The sequence below is a fragment of the Pungitius pungitius genome, unplaced genomic scaffold, assembly GCF_949316345.1.
Source record: "Pungitius pungitius unplaced genomic scaffold, fPunPun2.1 scaffold_24, whole genome shotgun sequence".
Taxonomy (NCBI): domain Eukaryota; kingdom Metazoa; phylum Chordata; class Actinopteri; order Perciformes; family Gasterosteidae; genus Pungitius; species Pungitius pungitius.
The window spans coordinates 566,164-581,013 of NW_026909886.1; the positions used below are offsets into that span (position 1 = coordinate 566,164).

Consider the following 14,850-nt stretch of genomic DNA (forward strand, 5'->3'; position numbering starts at 1 on the left):
GGGACTCCTGGGCGGGTCTTCTCTAGTCCATCCAATTTTCGGCATAGGATGTCACAGCCTTCTTTGCATACCCTTATTTAACCCACACAAAGATGCCAACGGCAGGCGTGACATAATTTTTTGACGCATTATAAAGGATTAGGAAAAAGATAAAAAGCAGCTTACGGCCATACCTCTCTGGTTCCGCCCGATCTCGTCTGATCTCGGAAGCTAAGCAGAGCAGGGCCTGGTTAGTACCTGGATGGAAGACCGCCTGGGAATCCCAGGTGCCGTAAGCTTTTTCACTTCTCTCTGGAAGCCGCCGAGCGCCGCAGATTGTACACCTACAAATTACAAAAAGTATATCACATTGTCGAAGAGATGCATGTTTAGTGTTGTTTTAACGTTGGATATATAAGGAACTTAGACAATATCATCAAAAATGATTCCGTTTCATGGTTGCTAAATTAGTGTTGATCAACATTTAACAATTGGCATACTTTTGTTTGTAATTTAGCCGTTCAAATACAGGTGCTAACCCAACATGTTAGAATTGCCAGTGAAGAAAAGTAAAGTTACCTTCAGGTTTTAGGAACCTCTCTTGCCAATCCTAAGAACTGCTTCAATTTTAGAAAAAGAAACTCTTCTGATTATCTTTGACACGTTTTAAAGGATTAGGAAAAAGATAAAAAGCAGCTTACGGCCATACCTCTCTGGTTCCGCCCGATCTCGTCTGATCTCGGAAGCTAAGCAGAGCAGGGCCTGGTTAGTACCTGGATGGAAGACCGCCTGGGAATCCCAGGTGCCGTAAGCTTTTTCACTTCTCTCTCCGAAAGCCGCCCAGCGCCGCAGATTGTACACCTACACAATTGTAAAAAGCATTTCACATTGTAGAAGAGATGCAATAGGAAGAAGATGAAAGGTGGCTTACGTCCGTACCATCGTCAGGCCATTTGAGGTGGCGGGGACTGCAATGGCCATCCACCGATTGGCTGGGACTCCTGGGCGGGTCTTCTCTAGTCCATCCAATTTTCGGCATAGGATGTCACAGCCTTCTTTGCATACCCTTATTTAACCCACACAAAGATGCCAACGGCAGGCGTGACATAATTTTTTGACGCATTATAAAGGATTAGGAAAAAGATAAAGAGCAGCTTACGGCCATACCTCTCTGGTTCCGCCCGATCTCGTCTGATCTCGGAAGCTAAGCAGAGCAGGGCCTGGTTAGTACCTGGATGGAAGACCGCCTGGGAATCCCAGGTGCCGTAAGCTTTTTCACTTCTCTCTGGAAGCCGCCGAGCGCCGCAGATTGTACACCTACAAATTACAAAAAGTATATCACATTGTCGAAGAGATGCATGTTTAGTGTTGTTTTAACGTTGGATATATAAGGAACTTAGACAATATAATCAAAAATGATTCCGTTTCATGGTTGCTAAATTAGTGTTGATCAACATTTAACAATTGGCATACTTTTGTTTGTAATTTAGCCGTTGAAATACAGGTGCTAACCCAACATGTTAGAATTGCCAGTGAAGAAAAGTAAAGTTACCTTCAGGTTTTAGGAACCTCTCTTGCCAATCCTAAGAACTGCTTCAATTTTAGAAAAAGAAACTCTTCTGATTATCTTTGACACGTTTTAAAGGATTAGGAAAAAGGTAAAAAGCAGCTTACGGCCATACCTCTCTGGTTCCGCCCGATCTCGTCTGATCTCGGAAGCTAAGCAGAGCAGGGCCTGGTTAGTACCTGGATGGAAGACCGCCTGGGAATCCCAGGTGCCGTAAGCTTTTTCACTTCTCTCTCCGAAAGCCGCCCAGCGCCGCAGATTGTACACCTACACAATTGTAAAAAGCATTTCACATTGTAGAAGAGATGCAATAGGAAGAAGATGAAAGGTGGCTTACGTCCATACCATCGTCAGGCCATTTGAGGTGGCGGGGACTGCAATGGCCATCCACCGATTGGCTGGGACTCCTGGGCGGGTCTTCTCTAGTCCATCCAATTTTCGGCTTAGGATGTCACAGCCTTCTTTGCATACCCTTATTTAACCCACACAAAGATGCCAACGGCAGGCGTGACATAATTTTTTGACGCATTATAAAGGATTAGGAAAAAGATAAAGAGCAGCTTACGGCCATACCTCTCTGGTTCCGCCCGATCTCGTCTGATCTCGGAAGCTAAGCAGAGCAGGGCCTGGTTAGTACCTGGATGGAAGACCGCCTGGGAATCCCAGGTGCCGTAAGCTTTTTCACTTCTCTCTCCGAAAGCCGCCCAGCGCCGCAGATTGTACACCTACACAATTGTAAAAAGCATTTCACATTGTAGAAGAGATGCAATAGGAAGAAGATGAAAGGTGGCTTACGTCCATACCATCGTCAGGCCATTTGAGGTGGCGGGGACTGCAATGGCCATCCACCGATTGGCTGGGACTCCTGGGCGGGTCTTCTCTAGTCCATCCAATTTTCGGCATAGGATGTCACAGCCTTCTTTGCATACCCTTATTTAACCCACACAAAGATGCCAACGGCAGGCGTGACATAATTTTTTGACGCATTATAAAGGATTAGGAAAAAGATAAAAAGCAGCTTACGGCCATACCTCTCTGGTTCCGCCCGATCTCGTCTGATCTCGGAAGCTAAGCAGAGCAGGGCCTGGTTAGTACCTGGATGGAAGACCGCCTGGGAATCCCAGGTGCCGTAAGCTTTTTCACTTCTCTCTGGAAGCCGCCGAGCGCCGCAGATTGTACACCTACAAATTACAAAAAGTATATCACATTGTCGAAGAGATGCATGTTTAGTGTTGTTTTAACGTTGGATATATAAGGAACTTAGACAATATCATCAAAAATGATTCCGTTTCATGGTTGCTAAATTAGTGTTGATCAACATTTAACAATTGGCATACTTTTGTTTGTAATTTAGCCGTTCAAATACAGGTGCTAACCCAACATGTTAGAATTGCCAGTGAAGAAAAGTAAAGTTACCTTCAGGTTTTAGGAACCTCTCTTGCCAATCCTAAGAACTGCTTCAATTTTAGAAAAAGAAACTCTTCTGATTATCTTTGACACGTTTTAAAGGATTAGGAAAAAGATAAAAAGCAGCTTACGGCCATACCTCTCTGGTTCCGCCCGATCTCGTCTGATCTCGGAAGCTAAGCAGAGCAGGGCCTGGTTAGTACCTGGATGGAAGACCGCCTGGGAATCCCAGGTGCCGTAAGCTTTTTCACTTCTCTCTCCGAAAGCCGCCCAGCGCCGCAGATTGTACACCTACACAATTGTAAAAAGCATTTCACATTGTAGAAGAGATGCAATAGGAAGAAGATGAAAGGTGGCTTACGTCCGTACCATCGTCAGGCCATTTGAGGTGGCGGGGACTGCAATGGCCATCCACCGATTGGCTGGGACTCCTGGGCGGGTCTTCTCTAGTCCATCCAATTTTCGGCATAGGATGTCACAGCCTTCTTTGCATACCCTTATTTAACCCACACAAAGATGCCAACGGCAGGCGTGACATAATTTTTTGACGCATTATAAAGGATTAGGAAAAAGATAAAGAGCAGCTTACGGCCATACCTCTCTGGTTCCGCCCGATCTCGTCTGATCTCGGAAGCTAAGCAGAGCAGGGCCTGGTTAGTACCTGGATGGAAGACCGCCTGGGAATCCCAGGTGCCGTAAGCTTTTTCACTTCTCTCTGGAAGCCGCCGAGCGCCGCAGATTGTACACCTACAAATTACAAAAAGTATATCACATTGTCGAAGAGATGCATGTTTAGTGTTGTTTTAACGTTGGATATATAAGGAACTTAGACAATATAATCAAAAATGATTCCGTTTCATGGTTGCTAAATTAGTGTTGATCAACATTTAACAATTGGCATACTTTTGTTTGTAATTTAGCCGTTGAAATACAGGTGCTAACCCAACATGTTAGAATTGCCAGTGAAGAAAAGTAAAGTTACCTTCAGGTTTTAGGAACCTCTCTTGCCAATCCTAAGAACTGCTTCAATTTTAGAAAAAGAAACTCTTCTGATTATCTTTGACACGTTTTAAAGGATTAGGAAAAAGGTAAAAAGCAGCTTACGGCCATACCTCTCTGGTTCCGCCCGATCTCGTCTGATCTCGGAAGCTAAGCAGAGCAGGGCCTGGTTAGTACCTGGATGGAAGACCGCCTGGGAATCCCAGGTGCCGTAAGCTTTTTCACTTCTCTCTCCGAAAGCCGCCCAGCGCCGCAGATTGTACACCTACACAATTGTAAAAAGCATTTCACATTGTAGAAGAGATGCAATAGGAAGAAGATGAAAGGTGGCTTACGTCCATACCATCGTCAGGCCATTTGAGGTGGCGGGGACTGCAATGGCCATCCACCGATTGGCTGGGACTCCTGGGCGGGTCTTCTCTAGTCCATCCAATTTTCGGCTTAGGATGTCACAGCCTTCTTTGCATACCCTTATTTAACCCACACAAAGATGCCAACGGCAGGCGTGACATAATTTTTTGACGCATTATAAAGGATTAGGAAAAAGATAAAGAGCAGCTTACGGCCATACCTCTCTGGTTCCGCCCGATCTCGTCTGATCTCGGAAGCTAAGCAGAGCAGGGCCTGGTTAGTACCTGGATGGAAGACCGCCTGGGAATCCCAGGTGCCGTAAGCTTTTTCACTTCTCTCTCCGAAAGCCGCCCAGCGCCGCAGATTGTACACCTACACAATTGTAAAAAGCATTTCACATTGTAGAAGAGATGCAATAGGAAGAAGATGAAAGGTGGCTTACGTCCATACCATCGTCAGGCCATTTGAGGTGGCGGGGACTGCAATGGCCATCCACCGATTGGCTGGGACTCCTGGGCGGGTCTTCTCTAGTCCATCCAATTTTCGGCATAGGATGTCACAGCCTTCTTTGCATACCCTTATTTAACCCACACAAAGATGCCAACGGCAGGCGTGACATAATTTTTTGACGCATTATAAAGGATTAGGAAAAAGATAAAAAGCAGCTTACGGCCATACCTCTCTGGTTCCGCCCGATCTCGTCTGATCTCGGAAGCTAAGCAGAGCAGGGCCTGGTTAGTACCTGGATGGAAGACCGCCTGGGAATCCCAGGTGCCGTAAGCTTTTTCACTTCTCTCTGGAAGCCGCCGAGCGCCGCAGATTGTACACCTACAAATTACAAAAAGTATATCACATTGTCGAAGAGATGCATGTTTAGTGTTGTTTTAACGTTGGATATATAAGGAACTTAGACAATATCATCAAAAATGATTCCGTTTCATGGTTGCTAAATTAGTGTTGATCAACATTTAACAATTGGCATACTTTTGTTTGTAATTTAGCCGTTCAAATACAGGTGCTAACCCAACATGTTAGAATTGCCAGTGAAGAAAAGTAAAGTTACCTTCAGGTTTTAGGAACCTCTCTTGCCAATCCTAAGAACTGCTTCAATTTTAGAAAAAGAAACTCTTCTGATTATCTTTGACACGTTTTAAAGGATTAGGAAAAAGATAAAAAGCAGCTTACGGCCATACCTCTCTGGTTCCGCCCGATCTCGTCTGATCTCGGAAGCTAAGCAGAGCAGGGCCTGGTTAGTACCTGGATGGAAGACCGCCTGGGAATCCCAGGTGCCGTAAGCTTTTTCACTTCTCTCTCCGAAAGCCGCCCAGCGCCGCAGATTGTACACCTACACAATTGTAAAAAGCATTTCACATTGTAGAAGAGATGCAATAGGAAGAAGATGAAAGGTGGCTTACGTCCGTACCATCGTCAGGCCATTTGAGGTGGCGGGGACTGCAATGGCCATCCACCGATTGGCTGGGACTCCTGGGCGGGTCTTCTCTAGTCCATCCAATTTTCGGCATAGGATGTCACAGCCTTCTTTGCATACCCTTATTTAACCCACACAAAGATGCCAACGGCAGGCGTGACATAATTTTTTGACGCATTATAAAGGATTAGGAAAAAGATAAAGAGCAGCTTACGGCCATACCTCTCTGGTTCCGCCCGATCTCGTCTGATCTCGGAAGCTAAGCAGAGCAGGGCCTGGTTAGTACCTGGATGGAAGACCGCCTGGGAATCCCAGGTGCCGTAAGCTTTTTCACTTCTCTCTGGAAGCCGCCGAGCGCCGCAGATTGTACACCTACAAATTACAAAAAGTATATCACATTGTCGAAGAGATGCATGTTTAGTGTTGTTTTAACGTTGGATATATAAGGAACTTAGACAATATAATCAAAAATGATTCCGTTTCATGGTTGCTAAATTAGTGTTGATCAACATTTAACAATTGGCATACTTTTGTTTGTAATTTAGCCGTTGAAATACAGGTGCTAACCCAACATGTTAGAATTGCCAGTGAAGAAAAGTAAAGTTACCTTCAGGTTTTAGGAACCTCTCTTGCCAATCCTAAGAACTGCTTCAATTTTAGAAAAAGAAACTCTTCTGATTATCTTTGACACGTTTTAAAGGATTAGGAAAAAGGTAAAAAGCAGCTTACGGCCATACCTCTCTGGTTCCGCCCGATCTCGTCTGATCTCGGAAGCTAAGCAGAGCAGGGCCTGGTTAGTACCTGGATGGAAGACCGCCTGGGAATCCCAGGTGCCGTAAGCTTTTTCACTTCTCTCTCCGAAAGCCGCCCAGCGCCGCAGATTGTACACCTACACAATTGTAAAAAGCATTTCACATTGTAGAAGAGATGCAATAGGAAGAAGATGAAAGGTGGCTTACGTCCATACCATCGTCAGGCCATTTGAGGTGGCGGGGACTGCAATGGCCATCCACCGATTGGCTGGGACTCCTGGGCGGGTCTTCTCTAGTCCATCCAATTTTCGGCTTAGGATGTCACAGCCTTCTTTGCATACCCTTATTTAACCCACACAAAGATGCCAACGGCAGGCGTGACATAATTTTTTGACGCATTATAAAGGATTAGGAAAAAGATAAAGAGCAGCTTACGGCCATACCTCTCTGGTTCCGCCCGATCTCGTCTGATCTCGGAAGCTAAGCAGAGCAGGGCCTGGTTAGTACCTGGATGGAAGACCGCCTGGGAATCCCAGGTGCCGTAAGCTTTTTCACTTCTCTCTCCGAAAGCCGCCCAGCGCCGCAGATTGTACACCTACACAATTGTAAAAAGCATTTCACATTGTAGAAGAGATGCAATAGGAAGAAGATGAAAGGTGGCTTACGTCCATACCATCGTCAGGCCATTTGAGGTGGCGGGGACTGCAATGGCCATCCACCGATTGGCTGGGACTCCTGGGCGGGTCTTCTCTAGTCCATCCAATTTTCGGCTTAGGATGTCACAGCCTTCTTTGCATACCCTTATTTAACCCACACAAAGATGCCAACGGCAGGCGTGACATAATTTTTTGACGCATTATAAAGGATTAGGAAAAAGATAAAGAGCAGCTTACGGCCATACCTCTCTGGTTCCGCCCGATCTCGTCTGATCTCGGAAGCTAAGCAGAGCAGGGCCTGGTTAGTACCTGGATGGAAGACCGCCTGGGAATCCCAGGTGCCGTAAGCTTTTTCACTTCTCTCTCCGAAAGCCGCCCAGCGCCGCAGATTGTACACCTACACAATTGTAAAAAGCATTTCACATTGTAGAAGAGATGCAATAGGAAGAAGATGAAAGGTGGCTTACGTCCATACCATCGTCAGGCCATTTGAGGTGGCGGGGACTGCAATGGCCATCCACCGATTGGCTGGGACTCCTGGGCGGGTCTTCTCTAGTCCATCCAATTTTCGGCATAGGATGTCACAGCCTTCTTTGCATACCCTTATTTAACCCACACAAAGATGCCAACGGCAGGCGTGACATAATTTTTTGACGCATTATAAAGGATTAGGAAAAAGATAAAAAGCAGCTTACGGCCATACCTCTCTGGTTCCGCCCGATCTCGTCTGATCTCGGAAGCTAAGCAGAGCAGGGCCTGGTTAGTACCTGGATGGAAGACCGCCTGGGAATCCCAGGTGCCGTAAGCTTTTTCACTTCTCTCTGGAAGCCGCCGAGCGCCGCAGATTGTACACCTACAAATTACAAAAAGTATATCACATTGTCGAAGAGATGCATGTTTAGTGTTGTTTTAACGTTGGATATATAAGGAACTTAGACAATATCATCAAAAATGATTCCGTTTCATGGTTGCTAAATTAGTGTTGATCAACATTTAACAATTGGCATACTTTTGTTTGTAATTTAGCCGTTCAAATACAGGTGCTAACCCAACATGTTAGAATTGCCAGTGAAGAAAAGTAAAGTTACCTTCAGGTTTTAGGAACCTCTCTTGCCAATCCTAAGAACTGCTTCAATTTTAGAAAAACAAACTCTTCTGATTATCTTTGACACGTTTTAAAGGATTAGGAAAAAGATAAAAAGCAGCTTACGGCCATACCTCTCTGGTTCCGCCCGATCTCGTCTGATCTCGGAAGCTAAGCAGAGCAGGGCCTGGTTAGTACCTGGATGGAAGACCGCCTGGGAATCCCAGGTGCCGTAAGCTTTTTCACTTCTCTCTCCGAAAGCCGCCCAGCGCCGCAGATTGTACACCTACACAATTGTAAAAAGCATTTCACATTGTAGAAGAGATGCAATAGGAAGAAGATGAAAGGTGGCTTACGTCCGTACCATCGTCAGGCCATTTGAGGTGGCGGGGACTGCAATGGCCATCCACCGATTGGCTGGGACTCCTGGGCGGGTCTTCTCTAGTCCATCCAATTTTCGGCATAGGATGTCACAGCCTTCTTTGCATACCCTTATTTAACCCACACAAAGATGCCAACGGCAGGCGTGACATAATTTTTTGACGCATTATAAAGGATTAGGAAAAAGATAAAGAGCAGCTTACGGCCATACCTCTCTGGTTCCGCCCGATCTCGTCTGATCTCGGAAGCTAAGCAGAGCAGGGCCTGGTTAGTACCTGGATGGAAGACCGCCTGGGAATCCCAGGTGCCGTAAGCTTTTTCACTTCTCTCTGGAAGCCGCCGAGCGCCGCAGATTGTACACCTACAAATTACAAAAAGTATATCACATTGTCGAAGAGATGCATGTTTAGTGTTGTTTTAACGTTGGATATATAAGGAACTTAGACAATATGATCAAAAATGATTCCGTTTCATGGTTGCTAAATTAGTGTTGATCAACATTTAACAATTGGCATACTTTTGTTTGTAATTTAGCCGTTCAAATACAGGTGCTAACCCAACATGTTAGAATTGCCAGTGAAGAAAAGTAAAGTTACCTTCAGGTTTTAGGAACCTCTCTTGCCAATCCTAAGAACTGCTTCAATTTTAGAAAAACAAACTCTTCTGATTATCTTTGACACGTTTTAAAGGATTAGGAAAAAGATAAAAAGCAGCTTACGGCCATACCTCTCTGGTTCCGCCCGATCTCGTCTGATCTCGGAAGCTAAGCAGAGCAGGGCCTGGTTAGTACCTGGATGGAAGACCGCCTGGGAATCCCAGGTGCCGTAAGCTTTTTCACTTCTCTCTCCGAAAGCCGCCCAGCGCCGCAGATTGTACACCTACACAATTGTAAAAAGCATTTCACATTGTAGAAGAGATGCAATAGGAAGAAGATGAAAGGTGGCTTACGTCCGTACCATCGTCAGGCCATTTGAGGTGGCGGGGACTGCAATGGCCATCCACCGATTGGCTGGGACTCCTGGGCGGGTCTTCTCTAGTCCATCCAATTTTCGGCATAGGATGTCACAGCCTTCTTTGCATACCCTTATTTAACCCACACAAAGATGCCAACGGCAGGCGTGACATAATTTTTTGACGCATTATAAAGGATTAGGAAAAAGATAAAGAGCAGCTTACGGCCATACCTCTCTGGTTCCGCCCGATCTCGTCTGATCTCGGAAGCTAAGCAGAGCAGGGCCTGGTTAGTACCTGGATGGAAGACCGCCTGGGAATCCCAGGTGCCGTAAGCTTTTTCACTTCTCTCTGGAAGCCGCCGAGCGCCGCAGATTGTACACCTACAAATTACAAAAAGTATATCACATTGTCGAAGAGATGCATGTTTAGTGTTGTTTTAACGTTGGATATATAAGGAACTTAGACAATATGATCAAAAATGATTCCGTTTCATGGTTGCTAAATTAGTGTTGATCAACATTTAACAATTGGCATACTTTTGTTTGTAATTTAGCCGTTCAAATACAGGTGCTAACCCAACATGTTAGAATTGCCAGTGAAGAAAAGTAAAGTTACCTTCAGGTTTTAGGAACCTCTCTTGCCAATCCTAAGAACTGCTTCAATTTTAGAAAAACAAACTCTTCTGATTATCTTTGACACGTTTTAAAGGATTAGGAAAAAGATAAAAAGCAGCTTACGGCCATACCTCTCTGGTTCCGCCCGATCTCGTCTGATCTCGGAAGCTAAGCAGAGCAGGGCCTGGTTAGTACCTGGATGGAAGACCGCCTGGGAATCCCAGGTGCCGTAAGCTTTTTCACTTCTCTCTCCGAAAGCCGCCCAGCGCCGCAGATTGTACACCTACACAATTGTAAAAAGCATTTCACATTGTAGAAGAGATGCAATAGGAAGAAGATGAAAGGTGGCTTACGTCCGTACCATCGTCAGGCCATTTGAGGTGGCGGGGACTGCAATGGCCATCCACCGATTGGCTGGGACTCCTGGGCGGGTCTTCTCTAGTCCATCCAATTTTCGGCATAGGATGTCACAGCCTTCTTTGCATACCCTTATTTAACCCACACAAAGATGCCAACGGCAGGCGTGACATAATTTTTTGACGCATTATAAAGGATTAGGAAAAAGATAAAGAGCAGCTTACGGCCATACCTCTCTGGTTCCGCCCGATCTCGTCTGATCTCGGAAGCTAAGCAGAGCAGGGCCTGGTTAGTACCTGGATGGAAGACCGCCTGGGAATCCCAGGTGCCGTAAGCTTTTTCACTTCTCTCTGGAAGCCGCCGAGCGCCGCAGATTGTACACCTACAAATTACAAAAAGTATATCACATTGTCGAAGAGATGCATGTTTAGTGTTGTTTTAACGTTGGATATATAAGGAACTTAGACAATATAATCAAAAATGATTCCGTTTCATGGTTGCTAAATTAGTGTTGATCAACATTTAACAATTGGCATACTTTTGTTTGTAATTTAGCCGTTGAAATACAGGTGCTAACCCAACATGTTAGAATTGCCAGTGAAGAAAAGTAAAGTTACCTTCAGGTTTTAGGAACCTCTCTTGCCAATCCTAAGAACTGCTTCAATTTTAGAAAAAGAAACTCTTCTGATTATCTTTGACACGTTTTAAAGGATTAGGAAAAAGGTAAAAAGCAGCTTACGGCCATACCTCTCTGGTTCCGCCCGATCTCGTCTGATCTCGGAAGCTAAGCAGAGCAGGGCCTGGTTAGTACCTGGATGGAAGACCGCCTGGGAATCCCAGGTGCCGTAAGCTTTTTCACTTCTCTCTCCGAAAGCCGCCCAGCGCCGCAGATTGTACACCTACACAATTGTAAAAAGCATTTCACATTGTAGAAGAGATGCAATAGGAAGAAGATGAAAGGTGGCTTACGTCCATACCATCGTCAGGCCATTTGAGGTGGCGGGGACTGCAATGGCCATCCACCGATTGGCTGGGACTCCTGGGCGGGTCTTCTCTAGTCCATCCAATTTTCGGCTTAGGATGTCACAGCCTTCTTTGCATACCCTTATTTAACCCACACAAAGATGCCAACGGCAGGCGTGACATAATTTTTTGACGCATTATAAAGGATTAGGAAAAAGATAAAGAGCAGCTTACGGCCATACCTCTCTGGTTCCGCCCGATCTCGTCTGATCTCGGAAGCTAAGCAGAGCAGGGCCTGGTTAGTACCTGGATGGAAGACCGCCTGGGAATCCCAGGTGCCGTAAGCTTTTTCACTTCTCTCTCCGAAAGCCGCCCAGCGCCGCAGATTGTACACCTACACAATTGTAAAAAGCATTTCACATTGTAGAAGAGATGCAATAGGAAGAAGATGAAAGGTGGCTTACGTCCATACCATCGTCAGGCCATTTGAGGTGGCGGGGACTGCAATGGCCATCCACCGATTGGCTGGGACTCCTGGGCGGGTCTTCTCTAGTCCATCCAATTTTCGGCATAGGATGTCACAGCCTTCTTTGCATACCCTTATTTAACCCACACAAAGATGCCAACGGCAGGCGTGACATAATTTTTTGACGCATTATAAAGGATTAGGAAAAAGATAAAAAGCAGCTTACGGCCATACCTCTCTGGTTCCGCCCGATCTCGTCTGATCTCGGAAGCTAAGCAGAGCAGGGCCTGGTTAGTACCTGGATGGAAGACCGCCTGGGAATCCCAGGTGCCGTAAGCTTTTTCACTTCTCTCTGGAAGCCGCCGAGCGCCGCAGATTGTACACCTACAAATTACAAAAAGTATATCACATTGTCGAAGAGATGCATGTTTAGTGTTGTTTTAACGTTGGATATATAAGGAACTTAGACAATATCATCAAAAATGATTCCGTTTCATGGTTGCTAAATTAGTGTTGATCAACATTTAACAATTGGCATACTTTTGTTTGTAATTTAGCCGTTGAAATACAGGTGCTAACCCAACATGTTAGAATTGCCAGTGAAGAAAAGTAAAGTTACCTTCAGGTTTTAGGAACCTCTCTTGCCAATCCTAAGAACTGCTTCAATTTTAGAAAAAGAAACTCTTCTGATTATCTTTGACACGTTTTAAAGGATTAGGAAAAAGGTAAAAAGCAGCTTACGGCCATACCTCTCTGGTTCCGCCCGATCTCGTCTGATCTCGGAAGCTAAGCAGAGCAGGGCCTGGTTAGTACCTGGATGGAAGACCGCCTGGGAATCCCAGGTGCCGTAAGCTTTTTCACTTCTCTCTCCGAAAGCCGCCCAGCGCCGCAGATTGTACACCTACACAATTGTAAAAAGCATTTCACATTGTAGAAGAGATGCAATAGGAAGAAGATGAAAGGTGGCTTACGTCCATACCATCGTCAGGCCATTTGAGGTGGCGGGGACTGCAATGGCCATCCACCGATTGGCTGGGACTCCTGGGCGGGTCTTCTCTAGTCCATCCAATTTTCGGCTTAGGATGTCACAGCCTTCTTTGCATACCCTTATTTAACCCACACAAAGATGCCAACGGCAGGCGTGACATAATTTTTTGACGCATTATAAAGGATTAGGAAAAAGATAAAGAGCAGCTTACGGCCATACCTCTCTGGTTCCGCCCGATCTCGTCTGATCTCGGAAGCTAAGCAGAGCAGGGCCTGGTTAGTACCTGGATGGAAGACCGCCTGGGAATCCCAGGTGCCGTAAGCTTTTTCACTTCTCTCTCCGAAAGCCGCCCAGCGCCGCAGATTGTACACCTACACAATTGTAAAAAGCATTTCACATTGTAGAAGAGATGCAATAGGAAGAAGATGAAAGGTGGCTTACGTCCATACCATCGTCAGGCCATTTGAGGTGGCGGGGACTGCAATGGCCATCCACCGATTGGCTGGGACTCCTGGGCGGGTCTTCTCTAGTCCATCCAATTTTCGGCATAGGATGTCACAGCCTTCTTTGCATACCCTTATTTAACCCACACAAAGATGCCAACGGCAGGCGTGACATAATTTTTTGACGCATTATAAAGGATTAGGAAAAAGATAAAAAGCAGCTTACGGCCATACCTCTCTGGTTCCGCCCGATCTCGTCTGATCTCGGAAGCTAAGCAGAGCAGGGCCTGGTTAGTACCTGGATGGAAGACCGCCTGGGAATCCCAGGTGCCGTAAGCTTTTTCACTTCTCTCTGGAAGCCGCCGAGCGCCGCAGATTGTACACCTACAAATTACAAAAAGTATATCACATTGTCGAAGAGATGCATGTTTAGTGTTGTTTTAACGTTGGATATATAAGGAACTTAGACAATATCATCAAAAATGATTCCGTTTCATGGTTGCTAAATTAGTGTTGATCAACATTTAACAATTGGCATACTTTTGTTTGTAATTTAGCCGTTGAAATACAGGTGCTAACCCAACATGTTAGAATTGCCAGTGAAGAAAAGTAAAGTTACCTTCAGGTTTTAGGAACCTCTCTTGCCAATCCTAAGAACTGCTTCAATTTTAGAAAAAGAAACTCTTCTGATTATCTTTGACACGTTTTAAAGGATTAGGAAAAAGGTAAAAAGCAGCTTACGGCCATACCTCTCTGGTTCCGCCCGATCTCGTCTGATCTCGGAAGTTAAGCAGAGCAGGGCCTGGTTAGTACCTGGATGGAAGACCGCCTGGGAATCCCAGGTGCCGTAAGCTTTTTCACTTCTCTCTCCGAAAGCCGCCCAGCGCCGCAGATTGTACACCTACACAATTGTAAAAAGCATTTCACATTGTAGAAGAGATGCAATAGGAAGAAGATGAAAGGTGGCTTACGTCCATACCATCGTCAGGCCATTTGAGGTGGCGGGGACTGCAATGGCCATCCACCGATTGGCTGGGACTCCTGGGCGGGTCTTCTCTAGTCCATCCAATTTTCGGCTTAGGATGTCACAGCCTTCTTTGCATACCCTTATTTAACCCACACAAAGATGCCAACGGCAGGCGTGACATAATTTTTTGACGCATTATAAAGGATTAGGAAAAAGATAAAGAGCAGCTTACGGCCATACCTCTCTGGTTCCGCCCGATCTCGTCTGATCTCGGAAGCTAAGCAGAGCAGGGCCTGGTTAGTACCTGGATGGAAGACCGCCTGGGAATCCCAGGTGCCGTAAGCTTTTTCACTTCTCTCTCCGAAAGCCGCCCAGCGCCGCAGATTGTACACCTACACAATTGTAAAAAGCATTTCACATTGTAGAAGAGATGCAATAGGAAGATGATGAAAGGTGGCTTACGTCCATACCATCGTCAGGCCATTTGAGGTGG

At 45.8% G+C, this 14,850-nt stretch overlaps 31 non-coding genes across 31 annotated transcripts; all 31 read left to right on the forward strand.

Annotated features, from left to right (window-relative positions):
• Window positions 1-159: 159 nt before the first annotated feature.
• On the forward strand, window positions 160-278 carry LOC134119628 (5S ribosomal RNA). The gene has a single exon (XR_009951181.1). It is a non-coding gene; the product is annotated as a 5S ribosomal RNA (ribosomal RNA).
• A 396-nt stretch (window positions 279-674) lies between these two features.
• Window positions 675-793, forward strand: LOC134119629 (5S ribosomal RNA). Its single transcript, XR_009951182.1, has one exon. It is a non-coding gene; the product is annotated as a 5S ribosomal RNA (ribosomal RNA).
• A 339-nt stretch (window positions 794-1,132) lies between these two features.
• LOC134119630 (5S ribosomal RNA) lies at window positions 1,133-1,251 on the forward strand. Its single transcript, XR_009951183.1, has one exon. It is a non-coding gene; the product is annotated as a 5S ribosomal RNA (ribosomal RNA).
• A 396-nt stretch (window positions 1,252-1,647) lies between these two features.
• On the forward strand, window positions 1,648-1,766 carry LOC134119631 (5S ribosomal RNA). Its single transcript, XR_009951184.1, has one exon. It is a non-coding gene; the product is annotated as a 5S ribosomal RNA (ribosomal RNA).
• Window positions 1,767-2,105: 339 nt separating this feature from the next.
• Window positions 2,106-2,224, forward strand: LOC134119632 (5S ribosomal RNA). Its single transcript, XR_009951185.1, has one exon. It is a non-coding gene; the product is annotated as a 5S ribosomal RNA (ribosomal RNA).
• Window positions 2,225-2,563: 339 nt separating this feature from the next.
• Window positions 2,564-2,682, forward strand: LOC134119634 (5S ribosomal RNA). The gene has a single exon (XR_009951187.1). It is a non-coding gene; the product is annotated as a 5S ribosomal RNA (ribosomal RNA).
• A 396-nt stretch (window positions 2,683-3,078) lies between these two features.
• LOC134119635 (5S ribosomal RNA) lies at window positions 3,079-3,197 on the forward strand. The gene has a single exon (XR_009951188.1). It is a non-coding gene; the product is annotated as a 5S ribosomal RNA (ribosomal RNA).
• Window positions 3,198-3,536: 339 nt separating this feature from the next.
• On the forward strand, window positions 3,537-3,655 carry LOC134119636 (5S ribosomal RNA). The gene has a single exon (XR_009951189.1). It is a non-coding gene; the product is annotated as a 5S ribosomal RNA (ribosomal RNA).
• Window positions 3,656-4,051: 396 nt separating this feature from the next.
• On the forward strand, window positions 4,052-4,170 carry LOC134119637 (5S ribosomal RNA). The gene has a single exon (XR_009951190.1). It is a non-coding gene; the product is annotated as a 5S ribosomal RNA (ribosomal RNA).
• Window positions 4,171-4,509: 339 nt separating this feature from the next.
• Window positions 4,510-4,628, forward strand: LOC134119638 (5S ribosomal RNA). Its single transcript, XR_009951191.1, has one exon. It is a non-coding gene; the product is annotated as a 5S ribosomal RNA (ribosomal RNA).
• Window positions 4,629-4,967: 339 nt separating this feature from the next.
• Window positions 4,968-5,086, forward strand: LOC134119639 (5S ribosomal RNA). Its single transcript, XR_009951192.1, has one exon. It is a non-coding gene; the product is annotated as a 5S ribosomal RNA (ribosomal RNA).
• A 396-nt stretch (window positions 5,087-5,482) lies between these two features.
• Window positions 5,483-5,601, forward strand: LOC134119640 (5S ribosomal RNA). Its single transcript, XR_009951193.1, has one exon. It is a non-coding gene; the product is annotated as a 5S ribosomal RNA (ribosomal RNA).
• A 339-nt stretch (window positions 5,602-5,940) lies between these two features.
• On the forward strand, window positions 5,941-6,059 carry LOC134119641 (5S ribosomal RNA). The gene has a single exon (XR_009951194.1). It is a non-coding gene; the product is annotated as a 5S ribosomal RNA (ribosomal RNA).
• Window positions 6,060-6,455: 396 nt separating this feature from the next.
• LOC134119642 (5S ribosomal RNA) lies at window positions 6,456-6,574 on the forward strand. The gene has a single exon (XR_009951195.1). It is a non-coding gene; the product is annotated as a 5S ribosomal RNA (ribosomal RNA).
• A 339-nt stretch (window positions 6,575-6,913) lies between these two features.
• Window positions 6,914-7,032, forward strand: LOC134119643 (5S ribosomal RNA). The gene has a single exon (XR_009951196.1). It is a non-coding gene; the product is annotated as a 5S ribosomal RNA (ribosomal RNA).
• Window positions 7,033-7,371: 339 nt separating this feature from the next.
• On the forward strand, window positions 7,372-7,490 carry LOC134119645 (5S ribosomal RNA). The gene has a single exon (XR_009951198.1). It is a non-coding gene; the product is annotated as a 5S ribosomal RNA (ribosomal RNA).
• Window positions 7,491-7,829: 339 nt separating this feature from the next.
• Window positions 7,830-7,948, forward strand: LOC134119646 (5S ribosomal RNA). Its single transcript, XR_009951199.1, has one exon. It is a non-coding gene; the product is annotated as a 5S ribosomal RNA (ribosomal RNA).
• A 396-nt stretch (window positions 7,949-8,344) lies between these two features.
• Window positions 8,345-8,463, forward strand: LOC134119647 (5S ribosomal RNA). The gene has a single exon (XR_009951200.1). It is a non-coding gene; the product is annotated as a 5S ribosomal RNA (ribosomal RNA).
• A 339-nt stretch (window positions 8,464-8,802) lies between these two features.
• Window positions 8,803-8,921, forward strand: LOC134119648 (5S ribosomal RNA). The gene has a single exon (XR_009951201.1). It is a non-coding gene; the product is annotated as a 5S ribosomal RNA (ribosomal RNA).
• Window positions 8,922-9,317: 396 nt separating this feature from the next.
• Window positions 9,318-9,436, forward strand: LOC134119649 (5S ribosomal RNA). The gene has a single exon (XR_009951202.1). It is a non-coding gene; the product is annotated as a 5S ribosomal RNA (ribosomal RNA).
• A 339-nt stretch (window positions 9,437-9,775) lies between these two features.
• On the forward strand, window positions 9,776-9,894 carry LOC134119650 (5S ribosomal RNA). The gene has a single exon (XR_009951203.1). It is a non-coding gene; the product is annotated as a 5S ribosomal RNA (ribosomal RNA).
• A 396-nt stretch (window positions 9,895-10,290) lies between these two features.
• Window positions 10,291-10,409, forward strand: LOC134119651 (5S ribosomal RNA). The gene has a single exon (XR_009951204.1). It is a non-coding gene; the product is annotated as a 5S ribosomal RNA (ribosomal RNA).
• Window positions 10,410-10,748: 339 nt separating this feature from the next.
• LOC134119652 (5S ribosomal RNA) lies at window positions 10,749-10,867 on the forward strand. Its single transcript, XR_009951205.1, has one exon. It is a non-coding gene; the product is annotated as a 5S ribosomal RNA (ribosomal RNA).
• A 396-nt stretch (window positions 10,868-11,263) lies between these two features.
• LOC134119653 (5S ribosomal RNA) lies at window positions 11,264-11,382 on the forward strand. Its single transcript, XR_009951206.1, has one exon. It is a non-coding gene; the product is annotated as a 5S ribosomal RNA (ribosomal RNA).
• Window positions 11,383-11,721: 339 nt separating this feature from the next.
• On the forward strand, window positions 11,722-11,840 carry LOC134119654 (5S ribosomal RNA). The gene has a single exon (XR_009951207.1). It is a non-coding gene; the product is annotated as a 5S ribosomal RNA (ribosomal RNA).
• A 339-nt stretch (window positions 11,841-12,179) lies between these two features.
• On the forward strand, window positions 12,180-12,298 carry LOC134119656 (5S ribosomal RNA). The gene has a single exon (XR_009951209.1). It is a non-coding gene; the product is annotated as a 5S ribosomal RNA (ribosomal RNA).
• A 396-nt stretch (window positions 12,299-12,694) lies between these two features.
• LOC134119657 (5S ribosomal RNA) lies at window positions 12,695-12,813 on the forward strand. Its single transcript, XR_009951210.1, has one exon. It is a non-coding gene; the product is annotated as a 5S ribosomal RNA (ribosomal RNA).
• A 339-nt stretch (window positions 12,814-13,152) lies between these two features.
• LOC134119658 (5S ribosomal RNA) lies at window positions 13,153-13,271 on the forward strand. The gene has a single exon (XR_009951211.1). It is a non-coding gene; the product is annotated as a 5S ribosomal RNA (ribosomal RNA).
• A 339-nt stretch (window positions 13,272-13,610) lies between these two features.
• On the forward strand, window positions 13,611-13,729 carry LOC134119659 (5S ribosomal RNA). Its single transcript, XR_009951212.1, has one exon. It is a non-coding gene; the product is annotated as a 5S ribosomal RNA (ribosomal RNA).
• Window positions 13,730-14,125: 396 nt separating this feature from the next.
• LOC134119408 (5S ribosomal RNA) lies at window positions 14,126-14,244 on the forward strand. Its single transcript, XR_009950961.1, has one exon. It is a non-coding gene; the product is annotated as a 5S ribosomal RNA (ribosomal RNA).
• Window positions 14,245-14,583: 339 nt separating this feature from the next.
• LOC134119660 (5S ribosomal RNA) lies at window positions 14,584-14,702 on the forward strand. Its single transcript, XR_009951213.1, has one exon. It is a non-coding gene; the product is annotated as a 5S ribosomal RNA (ribosomal RNA).
• The last annotated feature ends 148 nt before the right edge of the window (window positions 14,703-14,850 follow it).